Below are 6,102 nucleotides of genomic sequence, written 5' to 3'. Positions count from 1 at the left end.
TAGGGTTGTGAATGAGACAAAGCTTCCTTCATTCAAATGCATTCACCGGGAACCTGAAAATGAACAGTTAAGAGGGAGAGTTTGAGGCATCTGTCTTGCTGGTTCTGATGGTTTAGAGGGAAGCAGTTTGATCTGGACCTGGAAGCAGAGGTGATGGCTCCCTAACTTGGCAGGTAACTTCCTGGTATGGAAGAGGTGGCAGGATTCCAGAGCTAGTGCCTATGGGCAGTTACTCCCTGATTCAGCAGGTGGGTATCCTGTTTTGGTAGGAGCAGCAGCCTCCTTCACAGCCCAATTCTGCCAGGTGCATTGGAGAACTCACCCATGATGATCAGCCTGGAGTCTGTTTCCTTAGCCCATCTAGCAACATTGTAAGCCATTTAATACCTTGCACGAAATCCCTTTCTGCCCAAGTGAATAGTTTTCTCTGCCGCTGAACCCTAACCAAAGCAAGGGGCCAAGAATTATTATACAAGTGACAAAATGACATATTACTATGTGGATCATTAGAATATGGATGTACTTTAATATTTATGAAATACCACATACTCTGTTGTCAGGGAGATCCAGTTTCAAACAAAAATATGTGCTCTTGCAACAATCTATTCATTGATCTAAAAAAAAATCCTACAAAATTTGAATTCTACTGAAGAACTTTTTTGTTACTTGTTAATGCTATTAAGACTGTAGTTTGCATGCAACAGAATTCTACTGGATTTAAGCAAAAGAAAAATGAATTTATATAATGTCCTCTCCTAGAACCCAAGGGCAAGGATGCAGCTGGACCTCAGGGATGACCTGGAGCCGGTGATTGCGGTGCTATTGAAAACCCAGGAATCCCCTCTCACCACCTCTCACCATTGTTTCTCTCTGAATATATGCTTCATTCTTTCTCTCTACTAACTTTCTCTGTATTCCAATAAACAGAGTTTAAAAAAAAAAAAAAGCTCCATCTCCACATATGTATCCTCCATTTAAGAGAACAGACAGACTAAAGCAGGAAACTCCTAGACCTAATTCTAAAATCTTAGGGAAAGACTATGAGTAGTCCACTTTAGTCAGGTACCCAGTTCAGCCAAGTTCACAACTTAAGGAGGCCTTCACCTTGTTTTCTCTGTTAAGGGCAGCCCTGGAGCACGACATTCTGTGGAATAGAATGTGAATGATGCCCCTTGGAGTTGTGCCACCACCCTGAACCAATCTGCTGGAGTCTGGAGTCAGAGTCCTGTTATGAGAGCCTGGTAGTGGGTGCTCTGCTCCTGACATCATATAGATTGTGGGGAGGGGGAGGTAGATCTGGAGGAAGGGGAAGTTACCACATAGAGGGAATTATTGGGTGCTCAGGTGATAAGCTCACTGATGTCCATTACAAGAATGATATGCTGATTTTAACTATATTAGATAAAGGGTAGGTAAACTACAGCCCACAGGCCAAATCCAGTCTGCCCCAGGTTTTTGTAAATACAGTTTTATCGGAACACTATCATGCCTATTTATTTGCATGTTGTCTATGGCTGCTCTTTTTCTGTACTGGCAGAGTTAAGCAGTTGCAGCAGGAATCATACAGTTCACAAAGCTACAATATTTACTGTCTGGCCCCCTACAGAAAAAGTTTGTTCACCCCTGTATTAGACCCCTGCTACTCAAAATGAGGTTCGCCAAGCCAGCAGTCTCAGCATCACCTAGGAGCTTGTCAGACCTTCACTTGGAACTACTGACTCAGAACCTGCTTTTTTTTTTCCCATTGAGGCATTTTATTTGCGTTGTATGTATTATATCCCTAGAAAAAGAATCCCAAGATTTTCCCTCCTGTGTGTTTTCGTCTCGCTTCTTTGTGGTTCATGCTGCCGGCTAAGGTTATCAGTATAATGAAACCAAACCGACTGGATGGGAGCAGGTTATTCTGCCATTTTTCTAGATCTTTGAGTTGTATATCAAATATGGGGCTGATCTCCACACTTGTGTAACCTGCCTGTGAGGTTCACGACAATTTTCCCAGCCCTGTGATCATCAGTGATTTCAAATTGGCCAATATAACCACGTTTCATCATCACAGCTAGAAACTGGATGATGGCTTTGGAGCACAGCCTAAAAAGAACCTAGCATTTGCCTCTCTTTTTGGCATTGTTGATGCTCTTGAGAATATCAGCCAGGACATTCATGTGCACCATTATGATGGCACAGAAAGATGGCAGGCAGAACCTGCATTTTACCAAGAGCCCTAGGTGACTTGGGGGCACATTAAGGTTTGAGCACTATATTGGACTCCTCAGTGGCACAATCAATATTATTGAAACTTTTGTTTCACACAAGCCCCCTTTCACCTGTGGGACATGATGCAATCTCCCAGGCACATTAGACTAGTGTGCCACCATCTCAGGATTCGACGCAGTGAGGTTTTTTTGGACTGTGTCAGGGTAGAGTATCATTGCAGCCAGCCAGAATCAGTCCAGACAAAGGGATACCTGGCTACGGTTTGTTAGGTACCTACTCATTCTTTCAATTATAACAAATATTTATTGAGGGCACACTCTGTGCCCGGCCTTGAACTACAAATGGTGAACAAATTGGCCCAGTCTCAGCCTTCACAGTTGTGAGGCTTTCACACATCACCTCACTTAATTCTTCCTATAATCTGTGAGGTGGGGACTTCAATCCCCGTGAGGACACTGAGGCTCAGAGAGGTTAATGACTTGCTCAAACTCATGTGACTGGTGAGTGGCAGAGCTGAAAATAGAACCTATGTCTATCTGACACCACAGTTTATGCTTTTCCTATGTGGCACTGCTAGACATGGTTCTAGGAGATTATAATCTAAATTAGGTCTACAGCCAGAGAGCCAGTGTTTTCTAGATAAGAAGCAGAGTGCTCTTATCTCCCACTTCCCAGATGCAGCCAAGGTGATGCTGTAAGATTGGGGAAGGCTGGAAACTAGAGGACCTTCTCTTCAAAGTGGCAGACTTGGCACCTTTATCTGTGAGAAAGACAGATGACTTTGGTTCAATTACTTCTTCCAGACACTTAGAATGAGGGATTCACCTAAGGTCCTAGGGTAGGACGAGAATAGCACTGCCCTGGGGAGAAAAGAGTCAGGGTTAATGCTTCCTCCTCCAAGAGACTCTCAGGATGAATCCCGTTCACTGGTGTCCCCCTGCCTTTCTCACCCTCCTCTCACCTGTTCTATACATCCCCTCCACTGACCCAGCCCTTCTTCCTTGCCTTGCTTCTCCATCATTCCATTGTACCCTCTTGACCTTCCATTCTGAGACCTACAAATATACTCTCCTATATCCCTATATCCTCAACTAGAGTAGAGAGGTGAGGTAGGGAGAAGGAGGTGAGAGAGGTGGGAGGGACCACAATGGAGAGAGATCTTGGGCTAGGCCCAGGTAGTGAGGGAAGGGAGATGAGGCTGAGGAAGTGGCTGGACAGGGGGAGGGGGAGGGAAGTGCAGGAATGACAGGCATGGAGTAGGGTGCTGTCTGCTGGAGCAGGAGGAAGAAGGCAGTGAGAAGCCTGCAGGGATGAGCCAAAAACAACAGCAAGATTATCATCCCATCCCCATCTCAATAACAGCAATCTTGTGAGATAGGTACTGTTATCAACTCTAATTTATAATTGAGGCAACTAATAAATAGATGGATTGGGTAAATGGTTCCAGATCACATGGCTGTAAGTGGTGGGAACAGATTGAAACACAGGCAGGCTGGCTTCAAAATCTCCGCTCTTATCTACCATTTTATATCGTTTCATAGGGGCACCTCACTGACAGCAGAAAGATGTGTTTCTCTTCAGATATCTCTGGTCCTGGACTAGCCTGCTTGCCTTCATTTCAAGCAGTGCATTTGCATTTTATTAATAAGCAGAAATTAAAAAACAATTACCTCAGTTTATCTTCACAACCTAAATCAAAGCACCCAGCATAACAGTGGGGTTTTTTTTGTTTTTTTGTTTTTTGGTTTTTTTTGCGGTACGCGGGCCTCTCATTGTAGGGGCCCCTCCCGCTGCGGAGAACAGGCTCCAGACGCGCAGGCTCAGCGGCCATGGCTCACGGGCCTAGCTGCTCCGCGGCATGTGGGATTTTCCCGGACCGGGGCACGAACCCGTGTCCCCTGCATCAGCAGGCGGGCTCTCAACCACTGCGCCACCAGGAAAGCCCAGCAGTGGGTTTTTTTTAAAGGAAAACTGTCAAAATTTAAATATCTAAATGTAATAAATTATTGGATTTGTTTTTCTAGCTGATTTCTGGTTCACACTGAAGGAGAATTTATTCTGACACTGTTACAACTTTATGTATCTTGATTTGACCTGTATATAGTTCTCAGCTAATGGGTAATTCAAGGTTTCCTGGGAGGTGATGAGGATTAATCAGATCAAATGTAAGAAGGACTTCCAACCATTCAGCCCGTTCAGCAGACATGCAATGAGCAGTTCTGGTGTGCTGTGAGCAAGGAAGACAAGGAAGAACAGGGCATCAGCTCTAAGCTCTTCAAAGTGGGCCAGGCAGACCTGCAATTAGAAAGGCTTCAGGATAGTATGACGAAGCCTCCAGGAGTTGGAGCAGAGCAGGTGGAAGGAGAGAGCACAAACTGTGCCTGGGCTTCAGGAAAGGCTTTGCTGATGCTGCACAAGGAAGACCCTCTGTCTTAGTCTGTGCTCCCCTAAGTAGCCCCAGAGAAAGCACAAGGAGCTTATTTGAGGGTAATCCTAAGAAGTATGATGAAGGGGTAGGAAAGTGAGACAGAAAAGGTAAGAAAGCCAATAAAAGGTTCATTCAGAAGATGGTTACAGCTATGGGCAACTAGGGCTCCATCCTGCTGGGTGCCCTCTGACGGAATGTGTAGAATGTACCTCAGAATTGTCCCATCAAAGGATGAGGAAGCTGGGGTATTTTCCACCAACTGCTACCCTGCGCTGGTTGAGGATTGCTCCTGAGGGTGCTAATTCCCTATCACCTCAGCCTGCTTCCCACATGGGCCGAGTCCTCCTGCAACAAGAGAAAGCCTTCAGGCCGAGAGATGCCGGTGTGTGTAGCATAAGGCATCCATAGCCTTCAGAAGCTGCAGGTGCCTCTGGGCTGAGCCAAGGGCATATGGATGGAGCACCAATACCTTTGGTTACACCCTCAATTAATGTTTGTTTGTTTGTTTGTTTTTAACATCTTTATTGGAGTATAATTGCTTTACAGTGGTGTGTTAGTTTCTGCTTTATAACAAAGTGAATCAGCTATACGTATACATATATCCCCATGTCTCCTCCCTCTTGCGTCTCCCTCCCACCCTCCCTATCCCACCCCTCTAGGTGGTCACAAAGCACCCAACGAGGGTGCGTGTAAATCAGTAAACGCACACGCAGGCCCACACGCACACCCGCCCTGTTCGCTGGCGAACAATAATGACGTCAACTTGACTTGCAAGACTTTTCTCAGGCTGAACACGCAACAAGCCTCAGTCACCACATCCTTGCAGGGGCCCTGAAGTAGGGTGACCGTGATCCCCAGTTTGTGAAGGAGGAGGCTGTGGCACGGGGTCCCCACCTGGGGTCAGCAGAGCTTTTGCCCCGCAGTCCTGCCTCAGGGTGCCCGGCAGGTGGGGACCGCGCAGGGATGGTGGGACCCACTGTGTCCATAGCCCTGACCACCTACGTGGAACCAGGAGATTTTTTTTTTCGAAAAAAATTTTTTTAAACATCTTTATTGGAGTATAATTGCTTTACAATGGTGTGTTAGTTTCTGCTTTATAACAAAGTGAATCAGCTATACGTATACATATATCCCCATGTCTCCTCCCTCTTGCGTCTCCCTCCCACCCTCCCTATCCCACCCCTCTAGGTGGTCACAAAGCACCGAGCTGATCTCCCTGTGCTATGCAGCTGCTTCCCAATACCTATCTATTGTACATTTGGGAGTGTATATATGTCCATGCCACTCTCTCAGTTCGTCCCAGCTTCCCGTTCCCCCTCCCCTTGTCCTCAAGTCCATTCTCTACGTCTGCATCTTTATTCCTGTCCTGCCCCTAGGTTCATCAGAATCCCCCCCTTTTTTTTTTAGATTCCATATATATGTGTTAGCATACAGTATTTGTTTTTCTCTTTCTGACTTAC

General features: G+C 45.9%; 1 pseudogene; it reads right to left on the bottom strand.

The window, feature by feature from the left end:
* Positions 1 to 1,780: 1,780 nt before the first annotated feature.
* LOC129392038 (40S ribosomal protein S15a-like) lies at positions 1,781 to 2,171 on the bottom strand (annotated as a pseudogene).
* Positions 2,172 to 6,102: the final 3,931 nt, after the last annotated feature.

The sequence above is a fragment of the Physeter macrocephalus genome, chromosome 4 (genome assembly GCF_002837175.3).
Source record: "Physeter macrocephalus isolate SW-GA chromosome 4, ASM283717v5, whole genome shotgun sequence".
NCBI classification, from domain to species: Eukaryota; Metazoa; Chordata; class Mammalia; order Artiodactyla; family Physeteridae; genus Physeter; species Physeter macrocephalus.
This window is presented reverse-complemented; position numbering and strand designations above follow the sequence as displayed.